General features: G+C 51.6%; 1 non-coding gene across 1 annotated transcript; it reads left to right on the forward strand.

Moving 5' to 3' along the window:
- Nucleotides 1-18,638: 18,638 nt before the first annotated feature.
- LOC134154853 (5.8S ribosomal RNA) lies at nt 18,639-18,789 on the forward strand. Its single transcript, XR_009961373.1, has one exon. It is a non-coding gene; the product is annotated as a 5.8S ribosomal RNA (ribosomal RNA).
- The last annotated feature ends 724 nt before the right edge of the window (nt 18,790-19,513 follow it).

Below are 19,513 nucleotides of genomic sequence, written 5' to 3' on the forward strand. Positions count from 1 at the left end.
CAGGCAATGGGAAATGCAATCAGAGGCACTTTTGGCTCAAGAATGTGTTGTGCAGAAATCTGCTTTTCACTGCCAACAGCCTGGGCCCCTTCAGAAAAACCCTACATACTGGATATGGTCTTATGTCTCCTATCTTGGGCAATATCAGTGCATAAAGATGAATCTATGTTGGTGGAACTGCCATTCCTATTCATCCAACTGGAAAAGAGGCTCCAGAGGGTGATACTTCCAAAAAAACACCTTTATTACAGTGATTTACTCTCAAATGTCACTTGATTCTTTATTTTTCTTTCTTTCTTTTTTAAGGCAGCCGAATCCCACTTCCAGTCAGAGCTGTCAAGAGAAGCCAGGGTATGGTTCATCTTATCCTAAAGCCAACAGATAAGGAGGGATTTAGTTGTTTCTGTGGGATTCATTTGGCCATGTACATAGATGTATGTTACGTCCCTTGAAATACTCTGGGTATCTCAGCTGGTATCTCTCTGCTGTTCCAAAATGATTTAGATCCTGTGCCAGATCTACCAGCCCTGTATGGCTGTCAGATAGCCTAGGGCATCTGAGATGGTGCTCGACACTTGTGTTTAGGCAACTGAATTCCACCTCCATTGCCTAGATCCACAGTGGTTGAAACTGATGTTTAGGCATTTGTCTCACAGGGAGGAATGTACATTTGGAACCTCAAATGTAGGTGCCTTAATCTCAAATTGAATCTCTCCCTTAATCCCAAAATTATCTTCGCTGTGGTTCTAAGAGTACCCTCTGCAGGAGGGTGGTGTGATTTCTTTACTTCAACCTTCCTGCTTTCTCTTTCCTCGTTTACACTACTATATGTATCTACCTAAAATCTGCAGCTAGCTCCACATGTAGTTCTACTAGCCACTAGCCTCAGAGTAGCTCTTTGTTCGTTTGATTTTTACTGTGAGGTATCTGCATTGATTAATGTTGTCATCTGCAACAGGAGCAAAGTGAGATCCATTTTTTTCTTAGGAAGTCAGTTGCAAGGGGTGGGGCAGGGTTGCCAAGAAGCAGCCTCCTGTCTTCTCCTACTTACTTCTGTTTTCTTATTGTTCAACCTTCACCAGCGTCTCTTTTTCATAAGAATACATTTTATGGAAAAGCAGATTACACTGTGCCTGGAGCTGCACAGTGCGTCCTCTGCATCTAGTTTATATGTGGCTTGTTAACAGTTACAGAAGGAATGGGCCAAACACTGGACTAAACTGTTAGTTCATGTGTTTGAAGGTTAGTCACCGTAAATACAAAGAACAGAAGAACAGTGATGGCAGAGAAATGCCAGTTACCTGCTCAGTGCAAAGGAGCACCCTGACTTGGATATTCTTAAGGCCATCCAAGGAGAGCGAATTTCCCATTGTCCCTGGGGCCTTGGAGGGAGTGTTTCTTCCAAGGTGAGTCCACCTGAGGACTCTCCTTGAAAGCCTTGTGGACTGAAGCGGTTATTGCGTAAAGGGAGAGAGGATTTATCGTGGGAAGCAGGACAAGAGCATTTGGGAACTGTGCAGAACTTTAAGGAGGCTTTGGGAATGTGTGAGACTTTAAGAGATCTTCAGGAGAAGGACCAAAGGTGGGGAAAGGGATCAGAGTGGACTGGAGAGAAAGAAGCTTGAGGGAAAAAGAGTTTAACTGGCCATGTATGAACAGGTCACTATGTTTGTCTAGCCATGCCCAGCACCTGATCAACCCTACCTAGCCAAACGAGTGAAAAGAACACCAGAGCAGTGTCCCACTTATTCTACAGAGTAAGCTTATTCTCCTCTAATGTCCTTTCAGAGAGGTCCATTCAGATCTTTCACGTGTCTTCTCAGTGCCAGACTAGAGTCAGTCTGAATAGGGTCTTCTTTCCCCACTGATTACATCAAGCCCACTCCCTCGGCTGCGGTTTTGCTGGATGGTAGATAGGGACAGGGAGAATCTTGTTCATCCGTTCATGAACAACACTGATTAGATGATGTGGCATGTGGCTATTTATTAAACACTTGTGTCCTTATATAGAGGTCCCTTTTCCAGGTTAAGGAGATCCAACAAGCCTAAGTTAGCTGGTGGTGATGACACGATTGTGAGAAAGTTTGCCCAATCAAGTATTTGTCCATTTATTTGGGTAAGCTGGCCCTCTGACAGCTTAGCCTCTGAAAACATGAGCAATGTTCAGGACTTAATTTTCTTCTGCAACTCTGGTCTTCACAGTCCAGTCCAAGGGTTTTTCCAATGACTATGATATTTCTCAGAGCTGACAGGTTGTATCATATTCAGCTTTGATACCACACAACGTCCACAGATCATAATCATTGGTTGTATACATATCCTCAGCAGCTTTTATAAAGAACCCATGACACTTCTCACCTTTCCTGAGAACCACCCCCTTGCTGCCCTCCAGGCACGTCCCTGCTTCTCAGAAAGTCTTTCCCCAGATGAGAGTGCCCACGCCGGCCGGCTGCTGCAGGTCCCCCTGCCCTGTACTCCCTGCAAGGCTCTGTGCAGGCACTGCTGCTCTGCAAACAGCCAATGTGGTGCCACACGGCTGCGGGGCGATTCCACAGCGCCCGTCCTTGTTAGAGCAAAAAGCAGACCCAAAAGGATAGTTAGCATGCCACTGGCAGTCCCCACCTCCCATTTTATGCAGCTGTGGAAGGTGCTCAAAGGGACCAGGCAGCATTTCCGAGAGCACGAGGTATGTTATGGGGCTGCGCTGGATCCAGCCTATGACATTTCAAAGAGAGTACAAGGGATGACTCTCCGGTGTCTTTTTCCCTGAGCCTGCTGGGTCTCCACTGCCTCTCCTGGGATTGCGGAGCCTTCCTTTACCTATACATTTCCTGATTTTGCTTCACTCACCGCCCACTCCCACTATACTATGGTCCTGGAAATGCTCTGAGCTCCCCTGGCAGCTTATTACCTCTCCAGGCAGATGGTCATCAATCACTAGCCCCAACAGATATGTTACTGCCTCAGGAAGGTTACTCTGTGATCATTCAACACCTCTAAAGACTCAGGGCCCAAATAAGCAAACTCTGAATCTAAACTTAGTTCTCTAACAAGCTGCAATGAGACACTGATCGCGTCCACCTGAGTCCATGAAGAACCCAAGCAAAGCAACAAGCCCTTTGGGGATACCATTCCATCACAACTTTAATGACTCCAATTTTGGAAGAAGAGCCAAGTGTAAACTCACTGCATTCAGGAGATTGCTTTCTATTGTGGAGAGGCTATTAGAGAGGACAGATTTGTCCGAGAAAATGGAGCCTTCATGCCCTCACAGGTTGCATACTTCCACTGGGCAGTCAAGTGCTAAAACAGAAGAGACCTCCCGGTCTACAAAGAAGCACTGTCCCTACAACCTGTCTCTAGCTCCACCCTTGCAAAAACACTCGACCCTTCTGGGATGCCCCAGAACTTTGCCCTGCACCTCAAAACGCCTGCCTGATGCTCCTCACCAAGCACATTCCTGCAGCACAAGTAACCTCACAACGTGCAGCCCAGCCCTCACCCCTTTACCTGCACTTCCCTCCTGGATGCCTCTAGCCTCTCCTCTCAGCACCATGCCCTTTCAGTCCAACAACTCACAAGCCCTACCTTTCCTCTGCCTCCCAGATCCCACACCCCTTCCAGTGAGGCTTAAAGGTGGCTGGAGAGTTAGGGGCCAAGAGGGAGCATCTTTGGGCTTCAGCTTCAGGTATCCATGCAGGGTTTGGGCTCTGTGGTTAGTGGGAGCGAGCGAGCCTGCTTTCTCCCTTCTAGGCAAGGGATGAGGGCCAGCAATTACCTTCAGGCACAGGCTCAGGGTTAGGGGAAGGGACAGAGAGGGCAGCTTCAACATAGCTCTTTGGATTTGGCCTCAGTGAGTGGAGGGAGGAGAGAGGCAAGGTGGAAGGATATGGCTTCAGGTTAGTGCTTCGGTTTAGGGGAGAGACCGCCCACAGGGGCTCTCACAGCTCCCAGTCACAACTGCAGCACCATTCCCTCAAGGCTCCTTACCTCCCCAAAACATGTCCTCTCTCTTGGCCAGCATCTGGGAGCCCTTCCTGTCCTCACATGCCATCCTCCAGCTTCCGCATGCTCAACTGAAGGAACATAGAGCACCTCCTCATCAGCACCCAAGTGCTCTCCCTCCAGTCTACATCCCTCTCTGATCCCCCCACAACCTCTCTGACCCTCTGGCCTGCCTGTCACCCTTGCCATGAGCACCTCACAATGCCTGCCTGATGTTCCTCACCAAGCCCATTCCCGCAGCACAAGTAACCTCACAACCTAAATCAGCCCTCACACCTCCACCGGCAGCTCCCTCTTGTCTGCCTGTAGCCTCTCCTCCCCTCTCCATGCCTTTTCAGTCCAATCGGTGCAGAGAGCCAGTCAACATTTTTTGTTGGGACACTACCTGTACTCTCTAAGCCTTTCTCTCAGACCAGAGAAGCAATTGAAGCAAGCCTTGATTAACTCAGGTCAGAACTGGAATACCCCAATATTGCCCATGAATAATGCTTGACTCCATCAAGCATCCTGCATACAGCTTACATACACCTTTTTCTTTCTCTGTAAGGCAGAAATGGCCACCTCAAGGTTATATGAATTTACTGGCATGACTCTGTGTTGGGAGCAATCTCTTGTTGAATCTAGGTACAAATAGAAAAATGAGAGGAGAGGAGCGGAGAGGAGAGGAGAGGAGAGGAAAGGAGAGGAGAGGAGAGGAGAGAAGAGGAGAGGCGAGGCGAGGCGAGGCGAAGTGAGGCTGGGAGCTCCTGCCCTAGTAAGCTGCCAGAGAACATAAATTTGTCTCACAGTCTGAAGAGACACAGTCACCTGCATGGCATGGCATGCAGTCCTTGTGTTTAGAGCAGTTTTGGAGGGACACAGGCGTTTCCCTAGCCGCACCTTTTCACCCTCCCCTTTTGAGCAGAAGAATCCCGTCCAGCTGCTGCCACCAAACGGTCTGCCTTTCACACTACAGGCCCTGCAACATTCCCAGCTGTGGTCAGATCTAAGCGGGACCTTTGTGTTCCCAGGCACACTCAGCATCTCTTTTGTCGCCTTCTCCTGAGAATTGCTTGAACACCACACCAGGCCCAAAAGTGCAGGTATATGTGAAAATAACAGTAAATAACAGTTTCCTGGCTTCATTTCCTGTTTGATGTCAGGCAGGCAGAACATACCCAGCCATAGTATTTCATGTGTCCGGTCACCCAACACATTGGATATAATCAGAGAGAGATCTGGAGCAGTGCTGTTACTGTGAGAGCTGTACTGCGGGTGTGCTTGGTGCAGCCGGGGCTGTCAGGGCACCAGGTGACCTGCTCCTGGCATCCTCCAGACTGGGACTCCACTGAGACATGCTGTGGGGGAGAGGGGAGCTGTTGTTAGGACACAGGATGTCCCACTGTTACGCCAGGTCCTGTTAGAGAGGCACTGCAGGGACACACCTTCCCCCCGGGCACTGTGCCGGGTTTTGCAGGATGGAATTTTGGTGGAGAAAAGGAGGTGCGAGCACCCTGAAAAGTTGGGCCCAAGCTCAGAAAGAACGGTGCATAGGACAGAAAAATGGGTTGCGAATAGGGGATGGTGGTTCTTCTGACAGTAGATGTGTAGATGCCTGTGGATGGTGGTGATGCTGGTTTGCCTCAGGTATGTCTCAAGTCTCTGATCTAAAGGGGAAGCATCAAGCCTCAGCAGTAATAGCTAGAAGCAGTTGCTTCTCGTAGCTAGCCTAGCCTATCTTTTAATAGCACTTCTGACATGGTCTTCCACAGCATCCTTGTAGCCATGAAGCTCATGAAAGGGAGCAAGGGACAAATGCAAAATCTTGTGTGTGGTATGGGCTCTCCACTGTGGCAGTGCAGGCTGGGGGCTGACTGCTTGGGTGACAGCTCTGCTGACCAGACCCTGGGGGCCTGGTAGACAGGCAACGGTAGACAGGCCCGGCAGACAGGTGGGAGTATCTGCCAGCAGCGAGGCCTACCAGGGATAGAGGCTGGCAAGACACAGGGCTGTATGAAGATGACCGGAGCTGGTCGAACAAGGTAAGAGATGATTCCCCTTTACGAGGCATGCATGAGACAACATGTGGAGTACTGCACCCAGTTTTGGCTGCCACCACTATAGAAAATGACTGACACACTAGAGCAACTGCAGTGAGGAGATACCAAGAGGTTCCCAGGTACCTCATCTTAGCTCCCCCGTGTCTCTCCCCCGGTGCTCAAGTAATAAAGCTGTTGTTCAGATTCTCTCCCCCATTCACCTAGGCAATCAGCACTTTCTCTCATAACGAAGGCTAGTCTCCTGTCACCCTGGCTACATTCATTAGCAAGAGCTCGGGCAAGAAATTTCCAGAGTGCAAAAACATGGAGAAGTGCCCTCATCCCCAAAAAACAACAACCCTCCCCTCCTAACCAAAACACTAAGATAGCAGTAAGAGCTCCAGTGAGAGAAAAATCAAAGTAGGTGCAAGCTTTGTGTCCCCACACAATCCCACAAGAGAGAAAGCTATTCAGAAGAGATAACTCAGCTGCACAAAATCGCCACACGAGACTGTGGTATCTTGGCAGGACGCTTCAAACACTGCAGACATATTAAGAGAGATAACAACGGAACGGGGGGGCCTAACAAGAGCAAACTTCAGCACAAAACCAGACACTAGACTAATACAATTTAGATGTTGCCTCTTTGTGCTTCCTTGATACACTGCAGATAGCAGCTTACACAGGAGACAAGGCTTACCAGTGAAGCCTTTCCTTCACCCTTTTCATTCTCCAGTTTAAATTCTTGGAATTTTTGTCTCCCAGAATTTGCTGGTAATGACTTAGGAGGAAGTCTAAGGCTGTGAGGGGGGAAGTTTGCGTTTCTAGATAATACCTAAAGATCAACTGGAAAAGCTAGGACGCTGTTGTAAGAAGATAATTCCAATGAACAAAGAAGCAAAACATTTAATGATTTTTTCCCCTGCTTCTAAAGTTATGAAAAGAAAGGATTTGAAGTCATATTTCAATGGACTGTGAGTTCAGTTTTGCTGACCAAGAATATATAAAACTAATCATTAAATCTACAGGTAACTATCGTGTGAACTCTAATTCAAGTTAAGTGTAATTAAACAACTGTCGTCAGACAAAAGAAGTCTGTGGGGTTGGATTTTTATTTCTCTCTCTCTTTTGCCCTTACTCTATTCAAACATCTGGGAAGTGGTGGAGCTTACCAGGCAATGCAGTGGGGCTGCTGTGAGTCCTGAGGGAGGTGAACTCTGGTGAGGATGATGCAGGAAACCGCAGGCTAGGAGTACCAGGTTTGACCCTCAGGGCACTGGTACACTGCTGGTGATGGAAGCAGTGCTGCCTCTAGATTATCCTGCAGCCCTTGGAGTCCTTCCTCCCATTAAACACAGCACGCCAGATTTTAAACTCTGTACCCTTGATGGGCCCTGCTAATGCAGCTTCAGAGGAGCACTCGCAGGCAGGAGAACATCTGGTCCCTGAAGCAAGTGACGTTTTGTGAGTCAAGGGAAAGCTGAAGGCTTCAGAGCCAGGCATCATAATGCCACTGTACACGGAGGAAAACTCTGTGTGTGTTTGTGAGGGGTGGGTATGTGTCCGTGTGTTTGTGGCAGGGTAAATGTTCTGCTACTTCGAAGTCTGCAAGAACCACAGTCCTCCTCAAATTCTCTTTAAAAATTGATGCTGCATAGAGACTCTCTTTGGCCTCTTCCCCAGGGGACATGTTGCAGGATCCCATGTGCCTCCAGGGAATCTGTGTGTCAGGGGAACAGCATAAATGTGAGACCTAGTGGACAAGTTCCAGCTGAAGTGTTTGTGACCTTAGGTAGCAAGATCAAGGCACCAGTGCCCAGGACAGCTGCCTTCTAGGCTCTCCTCTTGGAAGTGTCTCTGAGCACCGCTGCACTTACCAGGCCAAAGGGCTGCTCTCAACCAGTGGTTCCCAAGGCCTCCAGGCACTGACTCTAGACACCTATAATTTTGCTGCAAGCAGCTGAACGTGTGATTCTTCTGGAGGGCTAGAAATCAAGGCCCTCTTCTCCAGGAATTGCAGGGCCATGGTACTCCTTTCCCACCTGTGTAGGGCAGGCAGCTGTAGCTGTGTGAGTCCCTCTGCTTAGAGGTACAAAGGAGTCCTTGCTGTGTGTGTGCTGCACATGAGAGGAATCAATTATCTAATCACCAAAGGAAGGGCTTCAGAGAAACCACACAGGAGAGGCAACACATGCCCCTAGGCTTGAGCAAGAGACTGCTGTAGAATCCCAGCTACAGCTTGAAACATTGTCACATCATGTAAGGGCACCAAGGACTTGAGAGCTTGGCAGAAATGGAACTGAGATGGGCTGCCTACATTATTGGACAGCCTGTCATCATTTGTGGGCTTTCCTGTGGAACTACCCCCGAGAACTGCTCTTGGGGGTGTTACTGATACCCTTCCTGTCTGATGTGCAGCTGTGTGTTAGCTCTGGCTTAGCCACTGCTGGTGCTGATGCATCCCTTACCACCTACTTGGTCTGCTGCAAGACCCCCCTGCAATACCCAAGCGGAGAGGGAAGCCTACGTGCTACTCGTGTGGGGAAATGCAGGGGCTGGGGATAAGCTTTTGCTTTAAGTTAGTGATGGGGAAGACTGTAGCTCTGAAGGCTCAGAACACCTGGCACTGGCCTGTGTGAGGTATTGCAAGTTGCCCTTCCTCTGGCCATAGGCCTCTCTGTTCCTTCTCAGATGAGTCCCTGGGTTAAAGCCTCCTCTTTGGAAATGATGGCACCAGCAAGATTGATGAAATCCAACAGAGAGCAAGGTGTGTGTTTGTTTATGCTGCCTCTCAAGGAGCTGCTACGGGAACTAGGATTTGGCTTCTGTGCTTCTGGAATCCCAGTCCAGTGTTCTAACCTGGAGGTCATTGTGCGCCCTTTGCTTCTCTTTCCGCTGGTGAACCAGCTTAGCCATCTCTTCCTGTCACCTAATGCACAGGAGAACAATAATATTGAATGGGGTGGAGGGGAGGGATTTCTGTGCTTTGAAGGCCAATATCGGAACATTTGCCTAGGAAAGTGCTGCTTTGAGAAGCAGTTTTCCCAGCCCTTTCTTGCCCAGCACTGTGGCTGGGGCTTCTTCTCACTACTTGTTTATCAGCTTTGCTACTACCTTTTTTGCTTTATCTCTACTATTTGTATCTTGGCTGCTTTGGAAGAGAGCACTGCCGTTTATGTGAGTCTTTTTAATCTGTTATACTCTGTTCAGTTGTGAATGCTCCTATTGGAATTTTTTCTCTCCCATTCTCTCCCAGCTCCCACTTACTTTTAACCTGGAATAACACCTGCCTCTTTCGGGCTGGCCTTTCCAGAAGCAACTCATTTCAGCCTTACTCTGATGCTTTGCTTGCATATCCTTTCCAAGATGTGACATCGCATTTGCGTCTGCTTTTCTGCATTTTATTAGGGACAGGAAGAGAAACCTGAGCTCTCCAGAGGGGAATCCCTGGCAAGGTGTGGGTCCAGAAGCTTGCCATGAGCTTCTGTGCTCACGGACGTGCATACTCAGGGGGAATTCACTGCAACAGCCCAGGGCTTGCTCCATGTTTACTCAGCAGGTTTGTTTTGGAGAGGAAAAGCTGGACAGCCTTTTGTTACTTTCTTTCCCACTTCCACTTAGGATACCCTTAGCCTACAATCCCTCATAGCCCTAGAAGAATGAGTCCTAGTTTAGAAGCAGTTTTATTTATGCCCACAGATGCAAAAGCAAAGCTGACCTTCAGCACTTGCAGGACTAACTCAGGCTGCTCTCAGCAGGTAACTTCCCTGGTAGCTGCCTGCAGCTCTTGTGGAGGATTTCATTTTCTATAGCCATCTCATCCCTTTGCCTTTCTCTTCCTGAGATGGAGACAGGTGATATTCTGTGAGCCAAGGGGAAGCCGAAGGCATCAGAGCCTGGCATCAGAATGTCCCTCTGTAGGAAGCAAAACTCTGTGTGTGGGTATGTGTGTGTGAGTGTGTGTGGAGGGAGTGTATGTTCTTATTCTACTCTCCCATGCTGAGTCTTTGGAACAAATACCTGATGGAGAGTCTGGTGGGTTGTCCAAGGGGCTTCTCTCCCATGTCCCAGGGGGCTTGGGTCCACAGCTCAGCTGCACCACCATCTATGGGCCTTTGCACTCCTGCAGGCATAAGATCCCCCCATTCATTGCCCTCCACCTGAATGTATACCTTGTTCTCCATCCTATTCTTTTTTGGAACTACCTTACCACCGCCCCTGCATTTCCTTTTCTCCACCCAAACTCCGCACAAATAAACAACTTACCTTTCTCCTGGGCCCCCATTCTAGTACATCCATACCTACATTTGGTGTTTCCGACACTCTTTCCTAGGCAATTTTGACTGAATGTGGCCTTTCTCGCAGAGCTCTCTACATCAAGCTGCTCTCACATCCCAAGAATCCCTTCTGACCCTATGGATCATGCTGGTCATATTTCATTTCCATTATGTTTTTTGGGGGACAGAATTATCTTACTAATCTTAGTCTTGATACTGCTACCTAGTAGCAATTCCTCACAGGCAGCTTGCATAGCAGAGAAATGCCAGAACCCAGTTACTACTCACAGAATATCTCTGCCTGCAAACAGTTTTCCTCACACCTCTGGTACTCAGTAGAAGTAATGGGGAGTTTTGAGGCCTCATGTTCCTGCAGGACCTCTTGCTCAGTCGCTCCTATTAGCATCAGGTGCGTTTTGTCCCTCTTCCCGACCCAGCCCCCTCTGACTTTTCTCTACTTTCAGACTTGCAGGATCAGGGAGTGGAAGGACGACTCCCAGCAGACTCTGGTGACTCCTGCTGACACATTCACTGCAGTGCAGGAGCAGGCCCTCCACAAAAGTGCCATCTCACTCTACCTTAGCAATGCCTTTTTGGGGGTGAAAAGACTGCCTGGCTTGTGAAGGAGGGGATGTTTGACAAGGAAGACTACTCTGCAGGTTATTACAGTTGAGAAGGAAGGTTGGAAGCAATCGAAAGGAAAGGAAAGGAAAAGAAAGGAAAGGAAAGGAAAAAGAAAAGAGAAAAGAAAAAAAAGCAGGTTGAAATTCAGATGAAGGATTAGTTATTCATTTATTTAATTAGTCATGAATAATTCCCACCTAATTAAGGCTGGGCTCGCAAAAAGCACTTAATTTGAGCCCTACTCTGCTTCTTCTCTGGCACGTTCTTTCCATTGAGTGTTGTGTAGTGTGTTTCAGCCTTCCCTGCACACACTGCTACAAGCTATGGCCTTCCCCCAGAACAGGCCGTATATTTGGAATGACACATTCTGGTTTCAGCATACTCTTTTCTGTCCTTGAAAGTCCGTCATGACAAATTTGGTGAGTTTCTGTCCTTGTTCAGAAGTGGACAGTGATCCTCCATGACATGTCCTGCCCCTCTCTGCCCCACTGCAGAGAGAACTGCTGTGGAAGGTCTGGTGAGCAGCTGGGTGACCGACAGAGTAAAGCAGAGTTGCCCTGCAGTGTGCTCTGTACGCTGACCAAAACCAGTTAGGGCCAGACATGCATACTCTGTTTTGTCAACACTGTCCAGCTGCTTCACAGTCAGCAACTACTTGAGCTTTGCACAACTGAGATAAGGAAAGAGCTCTAGGAGATAAAAGGAGCCCTGAAGATACACTAAAGTGAATCCAGCCTGGGCATCTGACCTGTCCATCCTGTAGCCTGCCAGCATTGACCCCTTGGTGCAGTTCCTGGGGTTCCTCATGCAGTCTGATGGGTAAGTCCTTCTTAAATTTACTTTGTTGTAACCCCTTACATGCCTTGACTGCCTCTCAGTGCCTGTATCCAACTATCCAACCCTCCTTTTCCGCACCTTGCAGCCCCCCTTCTGGCAGGGTTGGCAGGTACTGGTGTGGAGATGCCTCTGTGGGGACAAAAAGGCAAGGCAGAGGCAGGGAGCCACATCCCTGGGTGGCTTGCTACAGGTCAGTGGGCACCCATAGCTCACGAGTGAGCAGAGTGGGTCTCCTTTGAAGCATGGCTGGAGCTTGAAAGTGAGCTGGGGTAACCCCAGACAGGCTAGAGGAAATGTTCTCCAAGCTCTGACTGGAGCAAGCTGGGCTGGTGGAGGGAAAGGCAGCAGGGGATCTGGGATGGATCCTGCTGACTGCACTGCACACCCTGGGTGAGGTATTGTTAGTGCAGCACCCACAAATTGGGCAGCTGGGAAGTGATCTCCAAGCCGCTGAGGAGGCTTGCCAACTGACCCGAGAGGTGGGAACCACCACTGTGGAATGAGGGGAAAATCTGCGGCACTGCTGTGCGTTGTTATGGCTGACTGCATTGCAGATCACCCACATTGGAAATTGGAGTCGGGACAAGAGGGGACGTGAGATGTCCATCCCTGGCAGGCCAGGCACTGGTGCAAAAAGAAGACTGGGATCTGGAAATTTGGGACGGTAATAGCTGGGACTGTGATGATCCCACCACCCTCTGCCCCAGTTCAGTGTGAGAGGGCAAGCATGAGGAGGAGGTACCTGCCTGGGCAGCAGTAGAGCAGCAGCTTCCTGGACCGAAGGCAGCCAATACTCAAGGGACCAGTGCTACTTATGATAGTAAAGCTTCAGAGCTGCAGGATACGCAGGGACACTCTCAGCAGAAGCCTGGTAAAGGGTTCTTAGAATTCCTGTTAAGGTTGTGGCATGATGGGGCAGATGTACTTTGCTTTCCCACAAAGGAGCTTGATGGAAGGGACCTCTCCCCCAAGAGCCCATGCTGCAAAGCCCTCTCCGTAAGAATCGGCAGCCAAACAAAAGCATATTCCCTTCCCTGATGGCCTGGCTGATGGGTGCGGGGTGCTTAACTTGCCTGACTGTGCAGACGTTGATGATGGTCTACCTGAGAGGACTGCTGTCACAGCAGAGAGAAACCAGCTGCAGCAATTAGGAATGTTGTCCGGAATGTATTCCCCCCAGTTTACTGGATCAGCTCAGATCCCTGTGTGTGGATCAGATCAGATGCCTGTGTGCAAAACCATCCAAAGTAAGAGGCTACAAACTGACCCTCATTCCCCCACTCACCACACCTTCAAGTTATGGGGCTGCCTATGATTAGAGGGTGAGCAGGAGTGGTCGGAGAAGCTGCAGCACTGCTATCTCAGGTAGCAGAGCTGTCGTCTCTTAGCAGAGACAGGAAGGTGGGAAACAGGTGGGAAAACGTGAAACAGAAAGGGTGAGTGGCAGCACTGGGTTTCCAGCCTTGCTGTGAGCGGACACATCGTGGGAGGAGGGAGACGGTAAACCCCAAAGCAGAGCTGCTCAGGCGACGGCTGCAGCTTAAGGCGGAGCAGCGCGCTAAGTGCGGCGGGGTGGGGAAGCTCGGGAGCAGCCCGAAGGAGAAAAGGGAAGAACCAGCGGCACCTACTGCCGCGCCTGCAGCATGCACGGAACGGCAGCTAGCAGCCCGACACAGCACCATTCCCTCGGCTGCCAGCGCCTTCAGTGGTCCTGTCTGGGCAGTGAAGCAGAAGGATGGTTGCTGGGGAACAGCAGTGGACTACCGCCTTTTTGTAAAGTCCTTCTCAGAAGACCACAGGAAAACTCTCCAAAGAGACGGCATGAGTTAGCTCAGTCATCTGAAAGCACTGGATGCTGCTATTGGCTGAACGTTTGGTGTTTGCTTGAGGATGTAGGGAGAATAAGGCATCTGCCTGCAGAAGACATGGGAGAGTGCATGGTGTCATCCAGGGGGCTGTATGTGCATGTGGTGGGGGTGGGCATCATCTTTGGGGTGGCGGAGCTGGAGGCTGGAGAGGAGAGCAAGGAGCTCAGAAGTGTGGGGCTGGTTTGTCATGGGTGTGTGGGCAGCAGACAGGGCCACTCCTGGTGGCTATTAGCAGTGATGCTGGGAGTCTTGAGGGGACCCCCATCCCTGTGCAGCCGGTGTGGTTGTCCCTGTTGGGCCAGGCTGAGCTGGAGACCTGAGCCAGACTCCAAGTGAGAAAACGGTTGTAGCAGGTCAGGAGCGAGGGCTCCCCATCCTTCTTGTTCTGGTCTTGTCCTCTTCATGCTGCAACCATGTCACACTGCTGGACAAGGTGTGACTGCACTTGGGCACCCGTGGTCCACAGTGATGTCGGCTGCCCACTGAAGCCATCTTAAAGCACAGACCAAGCAGTCTAGCATGTGTGCAACATGTCAGCAGCTTGCACAAAAGCCCGTGATGCAGTGAAGGTGAGGTCCAGTGCATGCTGGCTGAATTGGGATCCTGAGGCAGAGGCAGGGGCAAGGGTGCACCACTGGCCTGTTTTGCCTGCTCCATCAGGGAGGTGTAGCATGCTTGTCTTTGCTAGGATTCAAAAGATGGTGAACTATGCCTGGGCAGGATGCATTGCCCTCAGCCAATCGAAAGGGAGTCAGGTTCAGAGCCCCGAAGCCAGAGTAATGGTGATGTGTGCTGCAAGGCGTCAGTTTCATAATGCAGCTGATGCCAGGGAAGTTGTTGGGAGGCACCTGGGGAGAGTTCTGCTTTCTTTGTGAAGGGCTGGGCACCCTGGGATGGGTTCATTTTGAGAGAGGGCCCCACACATTGGAAAATGTCGTGGTTCTGTGGGCATCCGGTGAACTCTCACTGGCCTGTAAAAATCCAGGTGAGAAGGTGTAAATCTCATGCCAGGCTGTATCCATATCTGCTGCAGGTCTCCAAGGTGCACAGCCTCTGGTATGCTGGAACAATGTAGGTAAGGGAAGTCAGCAAGCCAGACCTTTGACTTCAGGATAAGGATTGACTCTAAGGACTGGGTCGGTTGTGACATCACATGAAGCAAGGCTGGGTGTGCTGTGCAGCTGGCTGAGGTGCTGTGCACCACACCTGTCCCCTCTGCCTGCTGGGCAAGTGACTCTGGACATGCCCCGGCCCTGTGATGCCATGCTATATGCCAGCCACAATGACAGTGGTCTTGGCCTGTGTGGCTGGCGAGGCAAATTCCAAATATTCAGGCTTGTTGGCCACCTCAACTAGCTCACTGCACCGATAACATCAGAAGGATTATTGTCTTCAGGGAAGGGATCCAGAAGGATTTTGAGAAGGCACAGATGACTGCTGGAGGGAGAGCAGACAAAATTCCATCAGCTGGGGATCAACTCCCCATAACAGCTCTGGCTTCTGTGGAAGGTGGCAAGGCAGCATCTGGAGGGGAAATTCCAGTTCCCAGGGTCATCTCTCCTCTTCCTAGCAAGTGGAGAAAAAGGGAGTTAGAGAACTGGGCCAATCTAAGATCGCAAGGCTGAGTATTAACAACTTGGAGAATGATAACATCAGTAATGATTGGCTTATACCCTACCAGGACATTCTCCACAGAAAGCTACTAAGCACAACAGAGCTACGTGCCAATGTCTATCCCACAAGGGAGTGTTTGGCTTGAGGGCTGAGGGAAGGGCTGCCTAAGGGGTGCAGGCTCTGTCTGCGGAGTAGGAAACCCGTTCCCGTACTATTGGATATGGCCCTTCAGTCCAGGATGCCCAGATCCAGAGGCACAACATCTTGTGTGGTGTGCTGGGAGAAGGAGCAAAAAGGCTGGGGTGGGTGTTATATTTAGAACCTAACCATGGGGATAACAACAATGAGCTCTTCAAGCCAGATTTGGTGGTACTTAAGGGGTCTTGGGTGACACTAGTGGACATTACCGTTTGCTATGAAAGTGTGTTCTCATATTTAGGTGACGCATCGGCAGAAAAAGTCCAGAAGTACCAATATCTGGAAGAACAAGTGAAGGAGGTGATGAGACCTGGAGAAGTGCAGTTCCTGGGCTTCCCGATCGAGACTCACGGAAAGCGGTACAAATGCAACGACAGGTCCCTTGCAGGCCTTCAGTGGCCGTCTGAAGAGGATAGCGAGGCTTTTCTTGTGCAGGGCTCTCCTGTGCTCTGTGGAAATCCTGCACATCTCTACCAGCAGAGGTAAGATTTTTACTTTTTTAATAGGCTTTATTTACTTGTGTGACTTTGTTACTCCAGAGTCCTTCCATGGAAGGCAACAGTAAAATTCTTCACAAAGATGACATGGGTCTGCTCAGTCTTCTGTACGCGCTGAATTTTGCTCTTGCCCGGCTCCCTTGGGGTTGAGCCCTGTAGGTATGGGACGTGGAATCTTGTCCCCAGTGACGCTCACCGAATTTGACAAGAGCATACGGGCTGCCTACCAAGCCCAATTCAGAAAAGGTGTCATAGAAATTCAGTGGTTGATTAATAGCCAAATGCCTCGTCATCTAATCAGAGATGTGCATGAATGGCTGAACATCATTCCCACTGTCCCTACCTACTATCCAGCGGAACCACCCCAAGGGAACGGGCTTGGAGGAATCAGTGGAGAAAGAAAGGCCCTGTTGAGCTTGACTCTAGTGTGGTGCTGTGAAGAGACATGAGAGATGTAGAATAAGGCCTGTCTGCTGGTGAAATGCCACTACTGTGATCATATTTTCACTTACCTGGTGAGGGCATGAGGTCAAGCCCCCAGAGGTGTCCCACTCTGGGGACAGTGTCTGTTGGGGATTTTGTCCGGGTCACTACACCTGTCAAACTGTTCCATAGGTGTCCCAAGGCGACCTCAGGGAGGACAGAAGTGTCCTGTGGAGCAGAAGGGCAAAAGCTCGCTTGATCTTGATTTTCAGGGCAAATAGAGACCATGAAAGCAGGGCCTCCTGAGCCTTCTGACTTTTGGGGTTTTAAGCAGGAGGTGTCAGAACAGTTGCCACAGGGATAAGTGGCTTGTGGTGTCCAAGCATTCATAGCAATGTTGCCTTTTGATCCGTAGATGTCGTCTCTTGCTATCACTGTGAAGCAGATTTTTGTCAACCCTTGGGTTGTTCACCCACTGACAGGGAGCATGAGGTGTGTTTAGACCATTGTGAGACAGCTTAGTATGTGCTCTGCTGCTGATGTGTTGTTGCAATAGTAATCCTGCTCAGTACAACAGGAACCGCAGCTTGAGGTATTTAGTGCCTGTGCTTGTCTGAGGAGCCACTGGAGTGAGGTCTCCACCTGTGGGATTCTGACTGAACACCTCTAAGTAGCCAGAATCCCCCCTAAACGCAGTGTTACGAAATCACCAAGGTGCCACAGTGGGCTCTCATAGTCTGGCCGCCTGCTCTGCAGTTTCTCTGCAGAAGCAGCAGGGCCAAAACAGGCCTAGTGCAGAATGCCACTCGTTGTCGGGACTAGAGCGCGGACAGATATGGCGCCGTCTCTCACCCATTGCGAACTGCGTGTTTGTGGGGAACCTGGTGCTAAATCATTTGTAGACAACTTGATTCTGGGTCAGGGTTTCATACACAGCAGAGCAGCTCCCTTGCTGCTATCTATTGAGAGTCAGCTCTTGACAGAAGCTTTTGTCGGTTGGCCAGGAGGGGCCAATGGCTGGCACACGCTGGGGGAATGGTCAGCCTTTCCCCTCCTCCAGTTCCTCCAGGGCCAGATCCTCCTCTCCCTGTGCCTCCACTGGAGGTGACAGTGGCAGGGGTGAGGGTGGGCAGGAGCAGGAGACCCCTCCTTGAGCAAAGGCCACTCCAGCTCCAGTGTTCCTTTTTTCCCCTGCCTGCTTGGAAGCAGGTTGACCTGAAGGACTGCTGCAAAGGTGGTGGTGTCCTGAGCAGTGGCCAAAATCAACATGCAAGGAGGCAGCTGCACCTGCATCAGCAGTGCGATGGGTCAACCTCTGTTGTGTCTTTCAGACTGCATGGTAGATGTGGTGTTGCCCTCCCATCCTCTTTGCCATCCCAGGGCAGGGGCACATGGGAGATGCTCACTCTCGCCTGTGGTGGGGTAGATGTGGTGTCAGTTGCCAGCTCTGACAGCAGGAAATGTGTCTGCCTGAGTGCAGGACCCCGGGCAGGCCTGTTGCTGCTGACCCAGTCCTAGTGGAGATGGGGGAGGCAGCGCTGTGGGGATTTGAGGTTGGTGCCCTCCCACTAGGGCCAGGTACCTAGCCTCCACGTTTCTCCTGCCCCTCCTTGATGACACAGCTGTGTGATGTGCAGAGACACTGCACGGTTGACCTTGCACCGGCCTGACCTGAAGGCGCGACCTTGGTGCGAGTGCGTGCTCACTGCCGGGATGGTGAGCCCCCACCGCGGGTGGTGCGGACGCTGAGCCTTGGCACATCCACTCTCCTGCCTTGGCTGGTGCTCTCAGACCCCCGCCGTGGCCGCTGGCGGCATGCTGCCCCAGCACTCCGCCATCCGGTGCGCCTGCCTCGCTCTGCCTGACCCGGCTTTGCTGGGCGGTGGGTGGGCGGTGGGTAGGCAGCGGGGGTGGCCCCCCCGGTCTCCACGTGGAGGCGGGGAGAGCGGGTGCCATTCCCTGTCTGTCCCGTCTCGCCTGCCAGCCCGGCGCTGGGCGTCTGTCCACGGAAGGGCCGGGGGAGCGCTCTCGAAGCGAGAAAAGCGTTGTCCCAGGTCGGGAGCGAGGGCTCCCTGCCCTTCTTGTTTGGGTCTGCCCTTCCCCCCCCCCCCCCGAGCTCTGTGCTTCTACGGTCGGTGAGGCGAGCCCGCTCTTCCCGCTGTCCCTCGCTCAGCAGCCGGCGGTGGTGCGAGGAGGGAGGTGGAGGGGAGGGAGCCCTCAGAGGCTGCCAATGCGGCCTGGTCCCCCTGTGCGTGTGGTGGGGACTGAAACCAAGACAACTCTTAGCGGTGGATCACTCGGCTTGTGCGTCGATGAAGAACGCAGCTAGCTGCGAGAATTAACGTGAATTGCAGGACACATTGATCATCGACACTTCGAACGCTTGCAGCCCCGGTCTCCCGCCAGGACTACCCCTGTCTGAGCATCACTTGATGGTCTATCGTCAGCCCCCATTGGTGCAGCGGTCCCGTCCCTCCCAGGGGATGGAAGGGGAAGCATGCGGCAGCAGTGGTGCAAGGCGATGTGGTGTGGCTGGGACACCTGGCAGGCCCTCACCCTGCATGGCTGGGCCGTTGCCCCGCTAAGTGCAGACACGGGAAATCCTCGCTCCTGGAGTGCCGCTTTGTGGAGTTCATCCCGCCGGGCCCGAAGGGTGGGTGGGTTGCCACGGCCCAGCACCTGTCGCCGCCGCCCGCCACTGCTTGCCATTGCCACCATACGGGCTCCTCTCCATCACTCTCCTGGTGGTACGCTTGTATCCCATTCCCCTCTGAGGTGTGGCAGCTGGCTGCCTGTCCCCCACCCCTCTCCTTGACTGCTGTCATCTTGGTGCCCACCAAGTCTCCCCACCCCATCCCCACAGCTTGCCCGTGTCCGTAGCATGTTTTGAGCCACTTCCACCCACTGGCTGGCATAAGCCGCGGGGTTGTGTTGAGGTCGGCAGCAACGGGTATGGGTCCCGCATCTGGGTGGAGGGGGCAGCGTAGGCCCCAACTAGTGTGAAGGAGGGAGGAGAGGGGAGGGGAGAGGAGAAAAAGGGAGGGGAGAAAAGGGGAAGGGAGAAGAGGGTGCCGTGCCACTCCGCACCGGGGCAAGAGCGGAGGCAGCGGCCGGGAGGAGGAGGAGGAGCTCAGCCCCAGCCAGCGGAGAGC

Source organism: Rhea pennata, unplaced genomic scaffold (assembly GCF_028389875.1).
Source record: "Rhea pennata isolate bPtePen1 unplaced genomic scaffold, bPtePen1.pri scaffold_46, whole genome shotgun sequence".
Classification (NCBI taxonomy): Eukaryota; Metazoa; Chordata; class Aves; order Rheiformes; family Rheidae; genus Rhea; species Rhea pennata.